Source organism: Streptopelia decaocto (assembly GCF_964273445.1).
Source record: "Streptopelia decaocto genome assembly, chromosome: 20".
NCBI lineage: Eukaryota > Metazoa > Chordata > Aves > Columbiformes > Columbidae > Streptopelia > Streptopelia decaocto.
Genome location: NC_138675.1, coordinates 6676719 through 6698643, shown reverse-complemented (window position 1 = coordinate 6698643; position 21925 = coordinate 6676719).

Genomic DNA, 21925 nt, shown 5'->3' with positions numbered 1-21925 from the left:
AGAAGTTGTTCCAAAGGCCACCAGCCTTTCCCTGCTCCGTGAGCTGTGTTAATCCAAGAGTCCTCAGTAGCTTTCAAGGTTTTGCTGTTTTTCGCAAGGTTTTGAGGCTACAGATGCGTTTTTTTGAAGGGCGGTTTGAACTGTATCCTGTAAGATACCGAAATCCTGGAGTTCCTTCGGATTTCAAAGGGAAGCGGGGGTGCTGCGCACAGACCCAGGTCTGACCCCGCGCCACCTCTGGCCAGGCCACAAGCAGCACCCAGATCAGGGCTGGAATGCAGCAGGGGCCGAATCTGGGCTGAACTCTTCATGAAGAAAAAGGCCAAATTATTCAAAAACAATCCTGTTCCTATGCCCCGTAGTGATGACGCTGGTTGAATTATTCATTGCGAGTTATTTATCCAAAGAATGCGGCTGGCATTTATGCTGAATACATTACTTGCAAGTTTTGATTTCTTGTTTCATTACTCACTCTGTTCTGTGGCACTGAGAAACCCCAACCTCTCCGTTTCTGAAAGTCTCTTTTGCGAGTCTGAGAAAAAGAACACTTGGGAAACAACCTTCGGCTGGTGCTGATGTGACACATCAAACCCTCCTGGGAACGCGCAGCCTGGCAGGGACGGCGCTTTCCTGGAACTGGGCAAAGCGAATGTTCTCGCCCTATTCAGCTGCAGATGAACTCGGCGACCCGGGCAAACCCCTCGGTGCCCTGGACCCCTGGCTGCACGGCTGGAAAACGGACACGGGATCTCTCTCTGCAAGGCTGGAGATGTTAAAGATGATGGATTGCCCGGTTACTATGGCAACTGGAAAAGCACCTAATGCAGATGGATGAGTTTAGATACACGTCTACCTGCCTGAAAAATCATGAGCAATTGGGAACTTCATTAGGTAAAATTCATCACGTCGTAATCAGAAATATTGTGGGAGCCACTCAAAACCTCCTTTAATAGAAAATACCGGCTTATTAGATTTGTCTCTGAAGAGACACTCAAGTTTTTCCCTTGTATATTTTCAAATTCTCATGTTTAGTGTATCTGTTCAGATTTGTTTTCCTCCAGTGGCTTGTGATATTTAGGTAGCCACTGTATTTCTTGTCCTACCAAAGAAAGTTCATTAAAACAAGAACAGGGATTGCAGAAATCTGCCCAGAATTGTGCAGACTGAGACATATTGAGAGAGAAGTTTAATTCCAAAACTAAAATCTCATGAGCTGTTTCAAGAGAAACTACCGAGCAACTGGTGATCGCAACTGCGGCAGCTTTTCCTCTATGGGGAGACGGTTTTAATTGCACCCTCACAGCCATCGCTGCTCTCTGCTTCGGGGCAGCTTCACCTCCACGTACACAGGGAGCAAGGACTCCAAAGCCCAGGCCAGCGTTTGCACGTTAATCCCTGTTGCAGAACCAATGGCAAGAGCCCGCTCATCATTTCCTTTGCCCAGGTCCTAAATAAACACGGGATTTTTTTTTCCTTAGTTCTCAGATTCTGGCTAATTTGATTTTTAAAGAGGTATTTAAAATACGGAGGTTTGCCCCCTCCTGCAACACATCCAATTATAATAATTTTGAGGTATTTCAAACTTCAGACCTCGAACTACTCCTCATTGTCCTATCAAATTATCCAGGTCTTTGACAAGAAAAGTCATTATTTGCAAAGGCTCCTGGTAGCAGCACTTACTGAAGTGAGGCTGTTCAGGTTTGGGAGTTTAAAAATGGGTTTGCCTTTGCAAATGGCTCATCGAGCTACAGTTGTGTCTCGGTGGGGTAAAGCACTCAAGGCTTTCAATTGCAGCGGGCCCTGCTGACTCAGGGAATGAAAGCTATGGAACCGCTGGCAAAGGAAATGCTAATTATTAAAGCAGCAATCGTGACTCTGGGGCAAGAAATAAATGCCTACAGGGTGACGAGAGATTGCATAAACAAAGCAAACAAGAGCCTCACGCTGCACAACGGCCCCGAGCAGTGATTACGGCTGGCACGGCAGCCCGGGCTCCGGCGCCAGCGCCGCGGGTCGGCTCCGGGGAGCAGAGCATCTCCCGGCAGGAGCAGCGCGTCGCACCATCGCTTGGCTGAGAGCAGACCAGGGGCCCTCCAGATGATGGGGTCCAACGCTCAGCATGCCGGGGCTCGCTCGCCCTGCTCAGTGCAAAGACTGTCACCCAAACCCCAGAAAACCAGCCCCACGAGGCCAGACTCGCGCTGGGCACCCCTGGGGTTTGTTCTCTTCCCACAACGGAAAACCCTCCCGTTCCCTGTAAAAGTGCAGGAATGGGCACGATGGGTCCATCCTGCTATTACAATCAAGACCACTAATAACATCCGTTGCTTTTGGCCTCATTTGCGCCATAAATTATTTTGGAGGTGTTAGTACTGCAGCAGCAATATTGCTCGTGAAATGACGACGGCAGGAGCAGAAAGCAATGATGATCACTTTGACCTTGCACTACACATTACGAAGATCCTCAAAACGCTCTCCAAAGAATCCCCTCCTCCCCTCAGTCCCCTCCCTGAGGACTGTCAGCTGCTTAACCAGAGTGGAAAGCAATGAATTAAACAAATACTTCACTGATAAAAATTTTCCACACAAGTCACTAGTGTCCCCGTCATGCGAGCAGATCGTACACTTAAAGAAAACGCCACGTGCAACGGCGAACGAGAACAGGTGGGCCACAACCAGTCTGGAATGGGGGAGAACTGGCCACCTGTTGAATTTCAGACTACACTAAGATACCTGAAAATCAGATTTCTCTGCATTGCGGTGCCCCTGACAGAGGAACGTTGTGCAGTGCCCCGGTGGAGTGCTGAGCCCTGCGGATGCACAACGAGCGCTGCGGAGGAGCAGCCTGGGGGTAGCTGCGATCCTCCTGCGGGCTGTGAGTAGGACCTGCCTTGAGTAAAGTCCAGCACACGTAACGCGGCCGCTGCGACGGGCACTACCTGCATGTACTGTCATTCAGGAGTCAGGTTCCTCTTCCCTGTTTACTGACTGTAATAATATCCTGCAGACTCTGGCTTGCACAAGGGACTAAGTGAAGTAATTTGACAGCAAAAAATAAACAAATGAAAGGAGACTTTAAATACATCAAAGGGGAAGCGGGCTCCTATCTGCAGGACCATCATCACACGCCGTACCGCTGGGTGCCGCCCGCAGAGACAAACCTCACGTTACTGCCTCCAGGGCCGGGAAAGAAACACTTTGCTCCTACTTGTTATGCTTGCTCTTTAATAGACACTCTCTGTTTGTTATGCCACATTTGCAATCCTGAAGATTCACATGAGTTTTCTCGGTCTGGAGATCATCCTTCCCAAGGAATACATTTCACCCTCTATCCCAAGGCTGCAGATAGGAGGCTGCTAAACTGGGCCCAGGAAATCCTTGTCAGCAAGGCACTTAATTTCAGGAATAAAGCCAACCGAGGGGGAAAGCTGGTGCAGGATATTAGGAGTGGAAAGTAAAAATCTGCTGCTAGGCCCCCAGCGAATGACAGTGTTTGGAGGCAGAGTTCTCACAGCAAGGACTGCGAGTCCTTCACCAAGTGCGCCTAAGAAAAAACACAGTGTGGGTTGGTGCCTTTTTTTTTATCATTTGTGGGTGTTTTTTTCTCTCTAACAAAACTGGCCTAATGATGGGAGTAATTAAATTATAATGTCTCCGCTATTGTTTGAATAAAGCAAACTCCCTCACATGCCATTAATGAACTACTGGCAGCAGCAGCCAGGGAACAGCCTCGACAATAGGGAGGATTTTCCAGCTCACTGTGCGATTTGATCTCTATAAACCTCCCATAACATATACTGTACGGCAGTAAATCATTTATAACATTATTATCCACCCATCTGGGATCAGAGTGCAACCACTAAGACAACGCAAGAAATCTGGGCTCCTTTCAGCACCCGCCGAAATGAACCTCGTTGGGAAGATCTCATTAATTCAGCAATTCAACAACTAGATCACGCTCCCTACAGAAGGGACTGTACTTTCCACTGGCTCCTTTCCTAGCATTTCCCATGGCTCTGGTATTTTTATTCTCCAGTATTGCTGATGCTTTCACTTGTGTTTCAGGTTATTGCCTGAGTGCGGCTGGCCGGTCGCAGCTCGGCTCCTCGGGACAGGAGGAAGTGGTTGCAGAGAAAAAAGGCCACGTTTTCCGATTTAGCATCAGACTTTGTTCCCGGCTTAGCTCTGGAGAAAAGCCTTTCGAGTGTGCCAGCTCAGAGTGGAACCTGTGCGAGGGAGGCGAGGGCAGCGCGGAGGGACCAGCCCCCGAGCTCCTGCCCCACGGCCATGGAGCTTCACACCAGCTGCTGTGCAGCCAGAGGGGACTTGTGCCCCAGGTTGTCACCCGCGCTGCCTGCGGAGCTTTGTTCATCTCACAACAACGTTCCTCCTGCGTGAACATCGGCCCAGCCGAAAACTCTGCGATGGCACAAAACCGTACACGTGAAAATCCGCACGTTTGTATTTCAGGCGGTAAAACACGACAGCTGCCGGTTCCGGCTCCGCAGGCAGAACTTCAAGCTGAAATCGCAGAGTGGAATTCGGGCGGTTGGACGTTGCCGACAGCTCGACCAAAGAAAACGTTTGCATGGCTATCTGGGAACAATCTGCCCAATTCCACACAGGGCAAATGCACGGGTGGCCAAACGTTTAAAAAATTATTAATTAAAACAAATAGCAGCACTTCACGTGTTACCTACAGCATGAACTGCGGAGGGTGACAGGGAGGAGACGTCAGACCTTGCAGAGCCCAGCGATCCAGGACAGAGCAGAACAGCCTCTGGAAAGGGGAAAACTCCTCTTGCTGGCCATGGTATGAAGAACTTTGAACATAGCAGAACACAATTTTCTGTATTATTTCTCAGCATAATAATCAGCGAAGGGACAGCCAAGGCAGTGACAGTGCAACCATCAGCAAACTGCTTATACATTGGCATTGAACCTGCAGTCTTTTCTATGCGCACCCACAACAATACTAGCACTAAATAAAAACAGAGCTCACCCAATCTAATTGAAGCACCATTTCTTTCAGAGCCTCTGAATACTTTCATGTAAGCTTAATCAATTCATAACAATCCACACTGCTTTATCGAAACTGGCTACCTAAATTCAAGCCACTTCTGGGGCTACAAGCCTATAGTTTTTCCCATGTTCTCCAGAATAACAGAATGTGCTGCCTGCCCGGGGCCGGTGTCCCAAGCACAAGCCCTGTCCTTTCTCCCCAAAGCTGGGATGACTGATGGGGCCTCCTTTTCCTAAAGAGGCCAAATTCAGCCCAGCTCCCTTCTGGGACGCCCCCCCGAGCCCCGTCCAGCTCTCATCCCCCCGGTCGCGCCGCTGACCCGGCCGTGCTGCGGTAGGTAACGGCAAAGCCTCTTTTCATCACGTCGATCCCCAGCCCTGCTCAAGTGTCGCATCTTTTCAACAGCCCTGCCGGGGTAAGCACACCTTGGCAACACACCTTGGCAACACACCTTGGCTCCGCCTGTGCCGGGCCCGGTGTACACACGGCTTTGCTGGGAGCCCAACAACAGCCGAGTGAGCTGCGGGTTTGTTCTGTTGAGAAGCCATCAAACCGGCCCCCAACGGGCGGGTTTCCTGTGTGTGTCACACCAGCCCGTCCGTCGTCGCTGGGACCGCGGGAGGCGACTGGAGCAGGACAGCGAGCGCGGCCGCGGTGCCACCACCCAAAACCGGGCACCTGCGCCTAATACGCCTCTGTGACACATTCCCTTGCAAAGCTAAATGATGCAAAGCTGTCAAAATATAAAGCAGTACAAAAACGCAGATTTCAAAATAGGGACTGGAGCCATCTTCTGTTCTTTTCTTGCTCACAACTTCTCTTTTCATTTTAACGGGAATAGCATCTTATCCTTGCAGGCAGTTTCAAGTATATACATGTGTACACGTACATATACACTCATTCCCATTCTAAGCAGCAGCTCCTGAAGTAACTGAAAATATTTGCACACACAGACCAATAAACCACTCACAAGCACCAGGTGCACCATAAGAAATTCCTCTCTACCCCGAGTGGCTTTTGATACTCTTGCTCCTACCAAGTATCTCACACGTCCTAAAGACAAAGCCAACTTATTCCAGAAAACCACGGAATTTTTTTATTCTTAGTATAAAAAATATTGTATGTTTAACATTTTGGAGCCTCCTCAGGCCCAATAGCTCATGCCCTGGGAACGCGAGCTGTGTCCCGCTGGAGCACGGACCAGCGCCAGCAGATCCCCATCTAACACACGTACGTACCAGGAGAGCGGATTTATTCAGCCTAATCCAACCTGAATGCCTGTTCGCAATGTAAGTGAATATCTAAACAGATTACTGAATGTAACAGCAATAGCTCTTTACGAAAATCACTGGGATTATTCGAATTCTAGAAGAGAAGAAAGTAAAGAGGAGTGTTGCAGTAACATGATCTGCCAAAATGGGACGGAAACTCTTTAATAGCACCTTGCCAGAAACAATGCACAGCCAAGTCTGCTTTAAACAAGATGATTTTTCAGAATATTGTTACTGACTTTTTGTATAGTGTTAGTGAGGTTTGTGTACACTAATAAAAAATGAAAGCTGCTATTAAAAACAAATCAATGGACTGTACCTGGTTTTGATCACACAAGAGCTGGCCGTTTCCATCGGTATTTGCAGCATCTGTTCCAATTAAGACTTGTTTTCTAGTTTAAAGATATTAGTCCAATCACTAGTGTTCTGTTGAAAACATGAATAGTGCATTGTTCTGGCAGAATGTAGTTAAACAGACTCCACAGACTCTATTAAACAGCTTTGCTACCCAATTAGAATGGGACGGAGTCGGGCAGACCTGGCTGTGCTGGGCACCCTCTGCTCCATGTGTATTTTTATGGATTCGTAGTCAATGGAACAGCTAACGTGGAACACGTGTTACGAAAACACAGGCTGCATGCTGTCCTAGAGCACGTCAAACGGCGCATCAAGCAATTCATCAGGATTTAACAGACACAAATTGAATGATTATAATGACCATGTGTAAAACAACGCATAGGAATGGTGAACCACGCTACTTCTGCGGGATGAAAATCATTGTCTGAAGCTCAGAAACACAGAACCCTCAGTCTCCAGGCAGCCCGGGACCACGTTCCCCTTGTCCGGGTGTTGCGATAGGCAGCTCCAGAGCTCAGGCTGGTGACCATGGCAGGGCGTGGGACTTCTCCAGCCCGCAGGGGCAGCGGGGCCGGGACCCGGGGCACCCCGGGCAGACGCAGGGAGGTGCACCTTGTACCCCCGCCGCGGTTTTACACGGCGCTACAGACCCTGCTGAGCATCAGAGCTGCGGCTGCCTTCCCCCCGGCTAATTAGCTTCTGGAGCTTTGATGGATGGATTGATTCAGCAGTTAAACGGAGATAAATTAACTGTCTATCTAAGCAGAGTTTAAGTGAGGAGGGAATTCTGATTAGAATGTTATTTCATGCAGTACTGCTCTTCTTTGCAGCAAATGCTGAAGAGCGCTGGCCACCCCTGCAGGGCCGACTCCAGTGCAGGGCTGCGGAGCTCTCCTGCAGTTCTGCAGTCCCGCAGGGCTTTGCAGAGCTCTCCTGCAGTTCTGCAATCCCGCAACGCTTTGCAGAGCTCTCTTGCAGTTCTGCAGTCCTGCAGCGCTTTGCAGAGCTCTCCTCTAGTCCTGCAGTCCCGCAGCGCTTTGCAGAGCTCTCCTGCAGTTCTGCAGTCCTGCAGCGCTTTGCAGAGCTCTCCTGCAGTTCTGCAGTCCTGCAGCGCTTTGCAGAGCTCTCCTGCAGTTCTGCAGTCCCGCAGCGCTTTGCAGAGCGGATTTGGGTCGCACCGCGCACGCTGCGGTTGGTACAAAGCAATGCTGCTGCGCTGATCCCCACAGGTTGAAGAACTGGTCCGTGGACCTGTCTGAGGACACTCAGAGGGACGAAAATGCCCCCAAAGAGAAAAGCAGGTAAAAGTAAAGCAGAAAGGAACAACCTCACATATAAAGCACATTTCTTTTTGTATTTTTTAACTTCAAGAGCCTTAATGAGGCTCAGTCACACCAAGGAGAGCCAAGGGTATGAGATTTTCCTTTTCTGTTGAAGAGGCTCTAGATACATTAAAACTAATTATTCCTTGTTTTATGCTCCAGTAGGATGAGAAATTCCAATTAAGATAGGCCAGGAATTAATGCCAGTGGACAACTCCTCATACGGTGTGAAAGACAGAGCCAGGCAGCCTTGGGAGCAACCCCACCATGGCACTGAGCATCCTCAGACATCACCACATCACGTACTTTTAATAATAGACTCCATTCTTTCTGCACAGGAAAGAAACTACTGATGACGACATTTACTGCAGAAACTCAGCATTCCAGAAATACACTGAAACGGGCAAAACTCAGGCAAGCAAGTTTTAAATGTGGACGTCCCAGTGCAGATTTTGTATCCTGAAACAAACCTTTGTGTACTTTCTGCACCTCACCTGTTCAGCAAGGACAGTCATGATTTCTGATAAGCAAAGGTGATAGAACCTTATCCCAAGGTCCTCGCGAGGCAACAGGAGAGATTAATTGTAAATCAATACCCCGGGGGGGAAGGAGAGGGGCCGGGGGGCTCCGGCACCTTCACCGCACCGCCTCGCCTCGCTTTGCACGGGCTTTCCGTGTGCCTGAAGCTTTGGAGATGTTGTACAATTTCCCAAAATGCCCATTTTTTGAAATATGGTTTTAAAATATGGAAATTAAAGTTGCATTGATTGCCATTTTTTCGTTTGCTCCTGCACTAGAAACCAGCAGAGCGTTAATAATCTCAGTAGCATCCCCAGCTGCAGCACCTGGGCCAAGATCGGCACTAGTTGACCGGGATTCCTGTGGCAACGTTGGGTCAAACCCGCACCGGTGACACGGTCCCACCGTCCCGGAGCCTCCTCGCCGCGACACCAGCCCCGGTGCTGCCGCGGGGAATCGCTTTCGCTCGCAGGGAGATTTCAAAGAGATAGTTTCAGTTTGCAAAGCACTGCCAAGCTCCAAGTGCAAATTATTGTTATTAATAGGATATTTTAGCCCATCTGGGTAAACTGTGCAAACAGCAGCAGCGTTACCCGGGGCTTCTCAAGTTTATGCACTTCAAGCAGATCGGCTTCCTCTCTGTAAACAAGCGTGTCTTTATACCGCATTTGACTTTTTGTGGGTGTCTTTCCAAAGCTGTAAGCTCTTTAGCCTTTTGTTATTGTTTTAACTGTTTATTTCTTTAACAGCTCATTATTTTCAGTGGGCTCCTGTGTCTCGTTACTCACAGTTCAGTTCTAAGAGGAAATTTGTCCTTTATACAGGTTTATTCTGCTTCAAAACGCCAGCATTGGTGTTTCCTACGCTGGTGATAGTTGTCTATATAAAGACTATTCTGGCCCTAGGTTGGAATCCTTTTGTAGGAAATGTTTTACTTGCTTAAAGTGAACTGAAGAAAGTTATAAGATAGATCTGGAATTCCAGCTGCACATGCGCGCCACCGAAACATTCGGACTTTTGTAAAATGATCCAAAAAAACTTATGAAAGCAGACATATCTTATAGCAGCTTCATTACTACCTCACCCAGCCTGAGCAGAAATCCAGCTGGAACATACAGAATTCGGGTTCCTTCTGCTTTTTCTTTGGTCTAACCTATAGATGGGCACGGCAAAGATGCTCTCAAATGTCTCCTCCCACATCCTATGGCTTGACTCATTTAATTCATTAGAAGGTTATGTCCTGTGATCCGTCTCTGCCTCAGTTGCTCTATAAGATGGTGACTGGAGCTGCAAAGATGATAACTCAAGAAACAGCCTCCTGACAACACACTGAGACGAGGGGGTGTGATTTCACCAGTTCTGCCAAAGCAGGTGATGGAGCACGCAGTGAATCTACACTGACACACAGCGCCCTGGTCACAACACAGTTAACAGGGCGCTTAGAAACAAGGCAGGAAAACCCGAGCAGAAGCAGGCGAAGGCGTGCAGGAGATCCCCAGCTCTGCCTGCGCTCTCCTCCCAGGCGCCACGAGATTGATGTCCCACCTGCACGGCCACGGGAGAGCCCGTCCCATCCGTCATCCCCGGGGCAGCGCCGCTGCCAGCACGGGAACAAAGTCCTGCTGCAGAATCTAAGTAACCCCTGGCCTGGAGGTGACGGGGCTGCCAGCACAGCCAGGGTAGCGCTGCAGCAGAACCCCCATTCGTTAGGACATAAATCACCGGCGTGATACATCACTGGAGAGAAAGCCCAGGGTTGGTCGAGGCCAGCGCTGACCTGGACACGAAGAATCCATCACCCTGTAAAGGTGGAACCTCCATCCTCCTCTTCTCCAGCCCGGTGACTCCACTGCACACACAACTGCGGGCACAACCAGTGTGTTAACTCAGCACTGGTATCTCACCTGGTTTCAGTCAGCAATACACATGAAGACACCACCTGAAGTAAAGTGGAGCATCTGACAAATGTACGTACTGCACCATGGGTGTTTCTTTGTTATTGAAAAACTAAAATTCATGGGCTATTTTTCCTTTGTCTCACTGTAACAAACCCCAAGGCCATAAGATGCTACTGGAGTCCCTCAAACCAGGTTGCTGGCACGGGGCCCGGCCGCCCGGCGCCCCGAGCCCGACGTGTGGCAGCGTGGACCTTCCCAATAAATGCCGAGGTGACCTAAGCCTGCAATAACCAACACCCTTCCATGAGATCCTGAGAGCGATGGCTCCGTGCGGCACTCTGACAGAATCACTGTCCAGTGGGAACTGGGTCTCCTTCCATGAAGCCTTTTGACCCAGTGGGAGGCTGGAGGGTGGTTCCAGTTTTAGGGTACGGCCAAAATAAAAAGTCAACACCACCAGCATCGACAGCGACACACACTTTGTATTACCCACTTCTCCCCCTTCAGGAGCAGTTCCCAAGGTGTGGCGTGTTGGTACACACCACCCATTAAAGTAACAGCTCGACCAACAGAGCCTTCCAAAAGAAAACTGGTTAAAGAAGAAAAACAGTACTCAAAGAATTTGGGAAGCTGATTTTCAGTCCAAATAAATTAGAGAGAGAAAAGGGGTGGGCAAGAGGGAGGAAAAGAAAAAGTCAAGCTCTGGAACCACTGAATTACCCTTAATTCTAGGAGCCCGGCCAATCCAGCATACGAATGATTGCACAGACGGGTCCAAAAATGACACATCCACCCTCTCCCTGGCTCACTCATGGCAAACCTGCAGCAACGAGGGTTTGGTGTTTGTAATGCTCTGAAATTCCCATGAAAGCAGCAAAAGGAGCCAACGCCAGAGGAGCCAAGGTGGTCACACTGCTGTGCGCCCTGGGTCCGAACCTCTGCGAGCCCCTCGGTGGCAACCGCGACTCCGGCCCTTGGCCCCCTGGCCCAGTCGCTTCTTTCAGAATAGAAGCCCCGAAAAGGCTGTGACCTGTCAGTCCCACTAACCTTGTTCTTTTTTTCCTTTAAACTGAACATACCTTTCAGATACTCAGCCCCTCACAAAGGAGGTAAGTCTCTCCCTGGTGTTTTTTTGGAAGGAAAATGTGGCATGCACCTATTTTGTTTCATTCTGTGCCAGGACCTATAAAGTTACTGCGGGCTGCAACTCCTGCCAAGTTCTAAAGGTGACGGGGCAATGGGCACCCAAAGGACGCTTCTATCAATGCCCTTTTATTTCCCTCCCTTTCCCCTTCCACCAAACTTTTTTTTTTTCTAATAGAATTACTCTTATCTGCAAGTGATTTAAACTCTAAGGTTTACAGAAGATTTAAAGAGTGCGAACACAGTTGGAATGTTTTAAACTAACAGTACAAGTTGCATTTTAAGAAAATAATTAACTCCCAGGGGAGGTGCGGTTTTGGAGTAATGACAGATTCAAGGCTGGCTTTCCCTATATGGAGTTTCCAAATAATAAAGTATCTTTGGTTCCCTACTGGTGTCAGATGAGAACCTGTTAGTGTGCGAGTTGCTAGTGGACTGTCATGGGTTTGGGCTTTTTTTGGGAGGGTTATTTTTTTTGTGTGTGCCCATTAGTGTTTTAAAGACACAGCACAACCGTGCATGCAAAGCTTCAGCACAAAACACTGCGAATGCACCGAGTTTACGACCTTTCCCCATCCCTTCTTCTTGCTGAGAAGGAAAACGCTTTCATGTTGTTCTGCAGCGCTGGGCTCCTCGTGTCCACGGATTTCCCACAGCCACACGCCTTTGGGTCCAAACCCCACGGCTTTTGCACCGGCATCGTGCAAAATCCCCGAACCTTTGGCCTGGAAGGTGAAATCCAAGTATTGCTCTGTGAACACCTAATAATATACTTTACTGAAACTTAATGAGGTGCTTTAATCCTTTGACCACGCAAAGCCTGGCACTGATTGGGTAAATGGGGTTCGCCGAAGGGAGCGGAGCAGGCAGTTAACGGGAGCGGAACGTGCTGGGGTGACGCAGCCCGCCGGCTGGGACAAGGGCAACGCTCCGACACTCGTCTTATTCAAGCAGCTTGTCTAAAGAAGGGTCAGCGGATGAATCTGAATGATGAACCCTGAGATGCAAAACACATTCAGCGAGACAGTCCCAGAACAAGGGGTAGAGGGGCAGGCAGCGCTGCTGCTCCGTGTTACCGAGCTGTAGAACACAGCGGCAGCAGCACGTCCAACTCGAGGCTGCGGTTCGGAGTCACCTGCACTGATGGGTATCAGCCCCATTGAGTCCTGCACAAGGAGCAGCACAGACACGTGCCTGCTCTCAAACGCGCCGCTCGGGCTCCCAGGGACAGCGCTTTCCACAAATTTAATTACTTGCAAAACCTTTGGTCATTAACACCCAACCTAAATTCTATTGCGGGTCATAGGCTATTAAAAAATAAAGTGTCCGTGCTCCCTAAACAATGATTTGTTTAACTGTAGCTTTGATTAAATCCGAAGCCACAACAACACAGGAATCCTACTGCTAACGTACTCACCCTATTACTCTATCTGCTAAAAACAGTTCGGAAGTCGTTATTGCTTCCCAGGTTTCTCTATGATATATCACGATACTGTCATCCCTTGGGCCACTGAATTTCTGTGTGTGTCTTTATGGACCAAACCATTCAGTCCCCACAATGAAACGTGTTCCTCCGATGTGCTAAGGCCAATGCACCACGGAAGCTGCACAGGCTGCGGGGACGGCTGCCCGGGGGCCGCGGTGCAGCTGCAGCTCCATGCAAAGCCCGGCTCAAGGGGAGCTGAGCCCCAGGTCCGGCTCTCCCGGAGAACGACACCTCACTAAGGCTGAGTGCTCGGACTCGCAGAGGGAGAGCCCTCGCGGGCTGCCTGCGGTACGGATATTTTATTGCTTTCATAATATTGTCTGGGTTTGGAAACAGAAACCACATGTTTAATATTTTTTCAAAATTTACACATTGCACTTGCTGGATGGTGCTCGTTCCAGCGCCCGCAGCCCCAGGCCCTTCTCAGAAACAAAGAGAGGGAGGAGAAAGAAACGCTCCAAAACTGCTGTCTTGGCTCTTGGGCAGCACTGCTGCCGGGGTCCAAAATCACCAGGTACATTCCTCACCCACTTTGATTTTACAGGGCAATAAAAAGTTCATTTGGATTATCTTGTCATCACAGGAATCATTAACGTGCCAATCAAGGGCAGAAGTTTGCCAGCTCGCTGCCTGTCTGCCTCTCTGAAACTGAATCTTCCTCTACATCACGACATCTTCGCAACTGAAAAGTTGAGACGAGCCTCGACTTCCGAGTGTTACTCCAGAAGAGAAGGGGAAGATTCCCAAGTTTTTTAAACTATTCATTTAAAAATAAATGCAGGATTTTCGGAAGCAGCCAGGAGCCTCGCTCCCCTTGGAACCCCTTGGATCGTCCCTTCAGGAAAACTCTGTTTACTGGATGTTATGGGTGTTGTAAGAACAAAGAAATTATCCTGTGCCGTGGGGACAATCACAGCCAATCGTGCTCATATTCACATTCCATTTGTTGCCAAGGAATTCACAGATCAGTGGGATCTACACAGAGAAGAACTTCTGTTTGTAAATCATATCCTATAAGCAAAGGCCAGTTCCCTCTAATTCCCATTGAATTAGACACCCAAGAGCTTTCGAAAATCCCGTTAAGTACCTTTTGCATCTGTAAGTTCCCTATAAAATCCATTGCTCTCCACCTGAGTCTAACGGGTGTTGAATCAAGCCCGTGATGCTTTCTGACTCTCCCCTCACCTCTGTCTGGTGGTGCCCACACCTGCCACAGTCCACAGTCCACAATCCACAGTCCACAGAAAATAAAGACCCTGGTGATGGTTGTGGCGCTTTTCCGCAGAGACACGCTGGGAACGCCCCGGGCGCTGGTGCCCGCGGTGCGAGAAGGGCAGCGAGTCACACACACCCTCCCTGGCACTTTTTTGCATAAAGAATGCTGTGTTTTTATTATAGAAAAATGCTGATATTGGACATCTAATGAGCACACAAAATATTGGGTAGTTATGTTTGTCATTAGGCGTTTTAACGAGCATATTCTCCATGAAGGAGCTCGGTGTCCCCCAGGCAGGGTACGGTCCAACTGCGCGGTGTCTTGCTTTGATTAGGGCTCATTTTAATGGAATAACAGGTTAAAATGCACATAAAACTCACATAAAGGGCCTGCATTTGTGTGTCAGGGCTACTCTAACACGATGCTTTTGCAGCCACTCCTCTTCGCTCTCATTTCCTTACAGGAAAAACAGTCGCTGGCACATTTATCCCAACTCCTGTCATGTTGCAGCATCGCCCAAAAGCTTCATTTGTGTCAAAGGCACCGTTGTGTGTCTGTGGGGGGAGAACAGACGAACAGCGTCATCCAGGGGCAGCGACCAGCGCCGGGGATCACACGTGCGGTCAAGGAAGCTTGTGATGTGCAAAGAGCCGCTCCCGAGCGCCACAGCCCGTCCTGCGACAGCCCCGCCGCCTCCTCCTGAGTTAACGCGACACACTGTGCAATGTCTCCTCTTGAGAACACAAAATGCAACTGAGCTTGTTCATTATTACAGGTCAGCTTCACTCCGGGGATTTTCCAGCAGTTACCCCGGGCCAGAGAAAACAACCCAGCGCCCTTGCCCGCCGAGCTGGAGGGGTGCGGAACAGCCCCGTTTGGAGGGCACACAGTCACAATGGCATTGGGATAGAACTGGCTCTAAAAGCCTCCAGAGATGTGGCCGATGTGGGTGTAAGTCGCCCCCAGGCCGCCCTTGTCCCCCAGCGCTGACTCAACATGAGCCGCTCTGGGAGAAGAGGCAACCCCAGCTGTAATACAACAGCCAACGGATTTCTGTGAGGATGTAAAACATCTTTGTAACAATGATGATTCCAAACCACATTATGTCCAGAGGGAAGTGATATTCGCTGGGTGAATTAAAACTGTAAAACAAATAAATAAATGATCCCATCCCCAGGGGACAATTACAGTCAATTGCTCTTGTACTCTCATCCAATTTGCTGCCAAGAAATTTAGACTATCAGGATTTACACGTGGAAGAATCCCTGTGAGGCATGAATGTCCTAAACGACGGGCAATTCTTGTATGAAATTACGATTTGTAGCTGAAATCCCGACTGTGGCTGAGCAGCAGATACCAGCCCGAGACCAAGAGTCTATGCAAACGTCTGATTACAAACACCCTATTGTCACGGCCATGTAACAACAGTAGCTATTTGTTTGCTGTCATCAGTTTAAGATATTATATTAGTAAGTGCCTTTATCACAATAATATAATGAAAAATGTGATTTCCTCGTCTTGTAGCAGCAGTGACAAAGGAACTATTCACATTTTGCTGGGGAGACGAATGTTCACACGTTGGGAGAACAAAAGCCTAAGAGGAACTTGGCACTCGTTACTTTGGATGCAGCTTCGAGCAGTGGGGTAAAGACCAGAGCAGGTTTAACGTGGAACAGATGAAGCAGATGCACGTCCCACATGGGATACCGGCCTCAAACGAGCCTGGTTAATTGATGTGTCATGTAATGCACCTTCCAAAAAATACATAAGGCGAGCTCTCAGCCAAGCAAGTCTCTTCCAATTGTTATTTTTAGGGACTTAGACACAAGCGCATTTTCCAAGGCACTGCCAGCTAGAAGCAAAAAGGCAAGAAACCAAAGAAGGGAGCTGGACTCACACTTAAAGCCGAGCCTAAGGGTAAACGCCTTGTTGAACTGGGGCTAACAGAAGAGAAGCTGCTAGAAAACAGAGCTGCTGGGCAGAAGGTTCTTGGCTGCAGGTTTCCAACCCCAACAGAACACAGACGACTGGAGAAAGAGGGAGGTCCTGACAGTCCGTGTGCTCCGAGGGGAGTGCGGGGCAATCCCTGCCTATTATTTTCACAATACCTCGCATTCATTACTTTATTTAAAAACAGTGTACTGTGTCTGGAAAACAGGAAGTAAGCCATAAATCTCTAGTTTAAAAGCCATCTGAAGCCTGTGGACCAGATATGTTCTCAATCAGTAGTCAGGCAGTAAATAAACATTTATATACAGCAACTGCTCTCAACCAGCCTGACCTCCGGCTATTACAGGGCACATAAAGAGGAAATTTGTTTAGTCCCGTAAAAGCCCAGGCAATATATCAATAGATTATTAAAAATGGAAACAATGTAGGCTAATGGATTATATTGATTTTAATAAACATAAGTATATGGGATTCAAAGATAAGAGTCAGATATGACATCCTTCCAAGCTCACCTTTAGGGATATCTCCTAAAATTAGCAAAACTATATCTGTCAAGAATGTAAGTGACTGCTATTTTTTGCTTCGCAAATTGATGTATTTTTGGCTGACGGACTAAAATTGGAAGGTCTGCGTTTTTATTTCTGCCTGTGAACCATGAACACAGTCAAAAAATAAAACTTGTACATCTTTTAATGTCGCTGCTGCGCGGAAAACATTTGAAGCAATTGCAGGCTGTCCTCAGGCACGCTGCGCCAAAGCACACACACGCTACTGTGGTTTTGGGGGTTTTTTTGCAGCTTCACAACAGAACAGGTCAAGGCAGCTCTGCAGATCAAACAGCATTAGTAACTGTGACACAACTGGGCCGGAGGAGCTGTGAAGTCTGTTCACATACTCTAAAGGTCAGGGTAGGAAACAGAGTGTTCTGTATGATCGCTGGGGCAATGGGATTGCAGGTTTAATCTACCTCAGCAATTATAACCCGGCTAAATGAGAGCAACCCTTGGTGCTAGACAACGGAACCACGCAAAACCTGAGCTGGTTTCCATTTGGAGGAAAGTTTTCCATCAGCAGCAAGACACATGTGCTTACACCCCAATTATTTAACAGCTCCGAAGGCCTAAATTCACACTTCCCTTAAAGATCATACAAAGCAAATTCAAGTCCCTAATTATGAACATCCTTAAAATCTGGAGTAACTCAGCTCTAACCTTTGTGGAAGGTTCGGATGTCTTCCTAATTTATAGTAAGGACCTGTGTCACGCATTTTATTGTAGCAATCAAATGCTACTTGAAAGCAAATAAATGCAGGGCTAACCTCAAACACTTGAGGCTTTGGATGCATACCCAGAAGTTGGATGCTTGTGAGATAACCATCTGAACTGCCCGGGGTTGTTGACATCACAGAGTGACTATAAGAAATGATTTATCCTGCTGCCTACAAGTGAAAAATGGAGCATAAAGGATCCAGCAAGAACGAGTTCCCTTCATTCCATTGCTAGAGATGATCACAAAGCTCTCTGAGCACGAACTGCTGTCCTCTGGGCATCACTTGCTTTCCATTTCTTCCCTTGCAAAAGGAGGGATTAAAAGCAGGTGAGTATATGTGAGCGTCCATTTATACACTTGAAAGGTCTGGGTTCCCCCACAAAGTTCTACGTAATACTTGGGGTTCTTTTCCCAATTACAAACCGAAGGCTGAAATCTTTATTTAGTGTCAGCTGTTTTCTAAAGAAGAATACACGACTAAACTTAAAGTCAATTTCTAGCACTGTTCATTAGCTCCCAACAGTAGAAATAATACCCTTGCAAAATCCTGAATACCTCACAAATTACTGTAATCTGCAATTATAAGCTACAGTGTTAATGAGGCTTGATTGCCTGTTATTTGTGATGCCACCTATAAACGCTGCTTACGTCTTACACCATATTGAAGTTAACAGTCTGTTTTAAGAAGATCACTAAGAGTCAAATGGACTTTTATGAACACCTTTTGTAATTTCACTTTGTTACTTGGAAACCGACCAGGGCCGCAGCGCCTTTCTCATCCCCACGGAGCCGCATCCGCTCCGGTCTTGCCGTCACCACTTCCCTCCTGACACCCAGCTCTGTGCAAGAGGGACAGTTTTCTTAATTAGGGAGAGTAGCATCTCAATTTTTATGCTTGACCTTTGATCAAGAGTATTTTGGTGAGTCTCTAAGAGGACTAATTGTGTCATTCATATACATAAGGGATAACGTGCCTTGCAGAGCAGTGCAGGAGGCAATAAACAGCTTTTACAAGAGATTAAACGCCCAAGCACAGCCAAAGCATTTAGATAACTGCAAAAGCCATTTATGGACACTGCTCCGGTGCCCAAAACCACTTGTCTTACACAGTTTACTCATAAAAAAGCAGCAAAAAGAGCCCTCGGAGCCATCGCTTTTCTCCCTTCCCCAGTTCAGGACTCGCCGGGGCCGGGCTGTTCCAGGATGGAGCGTCCACCTGCTGTGCTCAAGTACACGGATTTCTTAATTCTTCTTCCACCAAACATATATGCATTTATCTTTCGGACCTCTGGGAAATCTCGGCACCTTTAGCAGGCTCCTGCTAGCATGCGGCATCCCGGGGAAGAGCGCTAATGCATCCCACGCACGACTGAAGCACATACACTATCAGAAAATATTAACACCCATATGAAGCTATTAGAACAAAGCCCACTCCATAAACAGACTTTAAATATGGGTAGCCAAGATAAGAGTAAAATAAAAGGACACATTAAAGTCATATCCCTTTAAAAAATTAAACAAATCCGTTTTATAGTGGTAGGCACTTCAGAAAGCTTATGTTTGAAAATCTAAGGGCAAGTCAATAAGGCATAGCTAATTGGAGAACAAATTGACATTCATAAGCTGCCATTTAACACGACCGTGGTAAACAAGGTAATAGACAGTTAATGCAGTGGAGACGAGTGGAGAACAGAAGCAATCCAGCTTGAATAATGGAAAAGGACCAATTGAGCAAATTCAAAGTGCAAACACTCTGATTTCAGCCTGCTTAGCGGGCATCGCTCACAGCTCACAGCTATAACAGGCTTATTTGGGCTGTTGTCTTTAAAGAATGAGTATGTCAACCAAAAAAAAAAAAAAATAAAAGAAATCTCCATAATGGCAAATGAATCCAGGTTACTAAGTGCACATAGTGATAAGGTTCAGGTGCGTAAATACTAACGGCTGCTTAGCACTGAGAGATGTCCGAATAGCAGCCAGCGAGCAGCGCAGGACTGGCCGGGGCACTGCTTAATGGTGCGTGAGGTTCACAGGAGAGCGGCGAGGCCCAGGCCCAGCCCAGAGCAGCTCCGGGAGCTCCTCCGGGGCCTCTGGCTCCTCAGGTCGAGCTGCTTTCCGTGGCGCGGAGACAACGCAAACCGGGGCCCTTCTCACCTCTGCCACAGCCCCAGAACTCGCTCAGGAAGTCAAGCTCTGATTTCAGAAGCAAAAATGAAATTTTTTTGGTTAAAATTTCAGTTAAGTTTTACATTCGAGGATCCTTGACCAGTTTTTGGATTTTGTGCTTTCTTTCCCAGCGCAGTCTGAAAAGGGTTCTTTACGTATTTACTTACAGCTGCTTTTGCACACCTTCCCTTCCCATTGCACAGCTATAAACATGTTTCTTTCCGGCATTATTCGGCTCGGAATTCACGGCACACCGTCACCCACCACGGCGCGGGACGTGCCCAAGGGCTTCGGGGAGAGCCAAGAACAGGCCCCGTCCCACGCAGCATGCGCGCGGTTGTTATCGTCTACCATCTCATATCAGGTTACGCCTTCGCCAGACTTCCTTATCCTCTGCCCTTAAGAGAAGCAAAGCACCACTGCAACGGTTAATACTAACAATTTACATGGCGTCTCGGGCATTTTGTCTAAAATTAATGAAGTCCAGCCATTACCAATTAACGTCATGCTCTTTCCTCCCCTCCTCGGAAATGGATTAACGTTCCCCCGGCGCTCACAGGCTCCTTCGCCATCCTCCTGCCCGGACCGCACAGACAGCTAATGCTGCTCCACAACCTCCAACTTGTTCCTGGGTTTCCCATGTGCTTGCAAAGAGAAACCCAGTTTGCGGAGGGCTGGTGGTGACCCCGTGTGCCACCAGCAGGGCCACATCAGCCTCAGCTCCCTCTGATCCATCGGCTCCTCTCGGCCCAGACACTCCTGGAGCACTCAATGGTTTCTTTTTCAGTCTCTGGCTTTGTTTCATTCACTGATCAATCCAGAGCTCCAGTTCGGGGCTGCGCAGTTATCTGCCGTTACCCTGTTCCACAGAGACATCTTTTGGAGCCTTTCCTGATGAACACATTTCCTCTCAACTCAGAATTCCAGACCTAGAATTCAAGGCACCACAATGCTGCTGAGTGTAAACCATTCTTAGAACCTTCCCGTGTTTCGGCTGTTAAGACCACACTACAATCCCATCTCTCTAATTCCAATTAGTGTCTTCAGCAGACAGTTCCCAGTTCCCACCAGAGGTTTTGCTTTGTGTTTCTCTCCTGTAAACCTGACAGATCTCCTTGTCACCCTCCCTGCCTCAGATTGTATAAAACAGTCTTCCCCAATGCTCTTCAGAAACCTGGATCCCATCCAATCCCAATTTAGCCCTTGAAGACTTAAATACACCAACAAGACACTTTTTGTCACAGAAATATTTTTGTGTTCAGACGGCCCTCAAAATAGATCTGGGAAGATTTTTAGATATGTCTATATTAGGGGTGACTAAACCAGAACAGATATAATAAGCAGCAGCATTTTGCAAGTGAATAGGCAGATTTTTCCCCCCAGGCGATTCATGGCCAGATTTGGGCTCCGCGATGAGCAGTGTGGAAGCTGCATCTCTAACAACAGGAGCGGCTTTTGCAGCGCTGGAGACTCTTGGATGCGTTTCCTCTGCGCACACATGAAAGAGCATCTCCAGTACAGCGGGATTTCTAACAGACGCCGCTGTATATTAACCATAACCTCTTATTTTTGCTGGTATACCATGTGCTTGTAAGGCTGATATTGATAGTCAGAGTCTCTTAAAGCCTGCAAATTAACTAACCACACACAAGTAAATTATGGCAGGGCAGCTGTGAAGGATGCTTTCTCTAAAGCATCGACTCATGTAATTGATGACAATAGTTTCCTTTTTAACTGGTTGCTGCTCCGTATAGCGGGAGGCGGCAGGAATTGCATATCCTCCGGTGCTAGGCGACAGCCAAGATAAAGCAGATGCTCACTAGGGTATTATCCCTTATGCAAACAAATGATAATTTCCTTCATAAGCGACCTGACCCATCAGGAATTATGTACGTGTGGGCTGCCACCCATTCCGAACTTGTTCCGCCCACAAGTTGGCACAACCGGCTGCCAGCAGCCCCCCTGCCTGGTGACGTCCCATGAAGACGCACCCTTGAAAGCAGAGCTATTTCCATTCGGATCGGCCTGTGCTCCAGAACCAGCAGTTGATTGTTGGAGATGATCAGCACCAGCTCTCCAAGGGTCTCCCTCCCATCCCAGACCCATCAGCAGCTTTCCCATGGTCACTCGCAGCCCACCCACACAAAACGGGGTTTGTCCGACCGTCCTGCCCGTCCCCATGCCCATGGGAAGCCCCCAGCAGCGCCAACCGCGACAAAAGGCCTTTTCCCCAAATGATTTCCAATTTAGAAAGAGCTCCAGATGTGCAACCGCTGCTCGAGGCATTAACGAGTTTGTACAGACA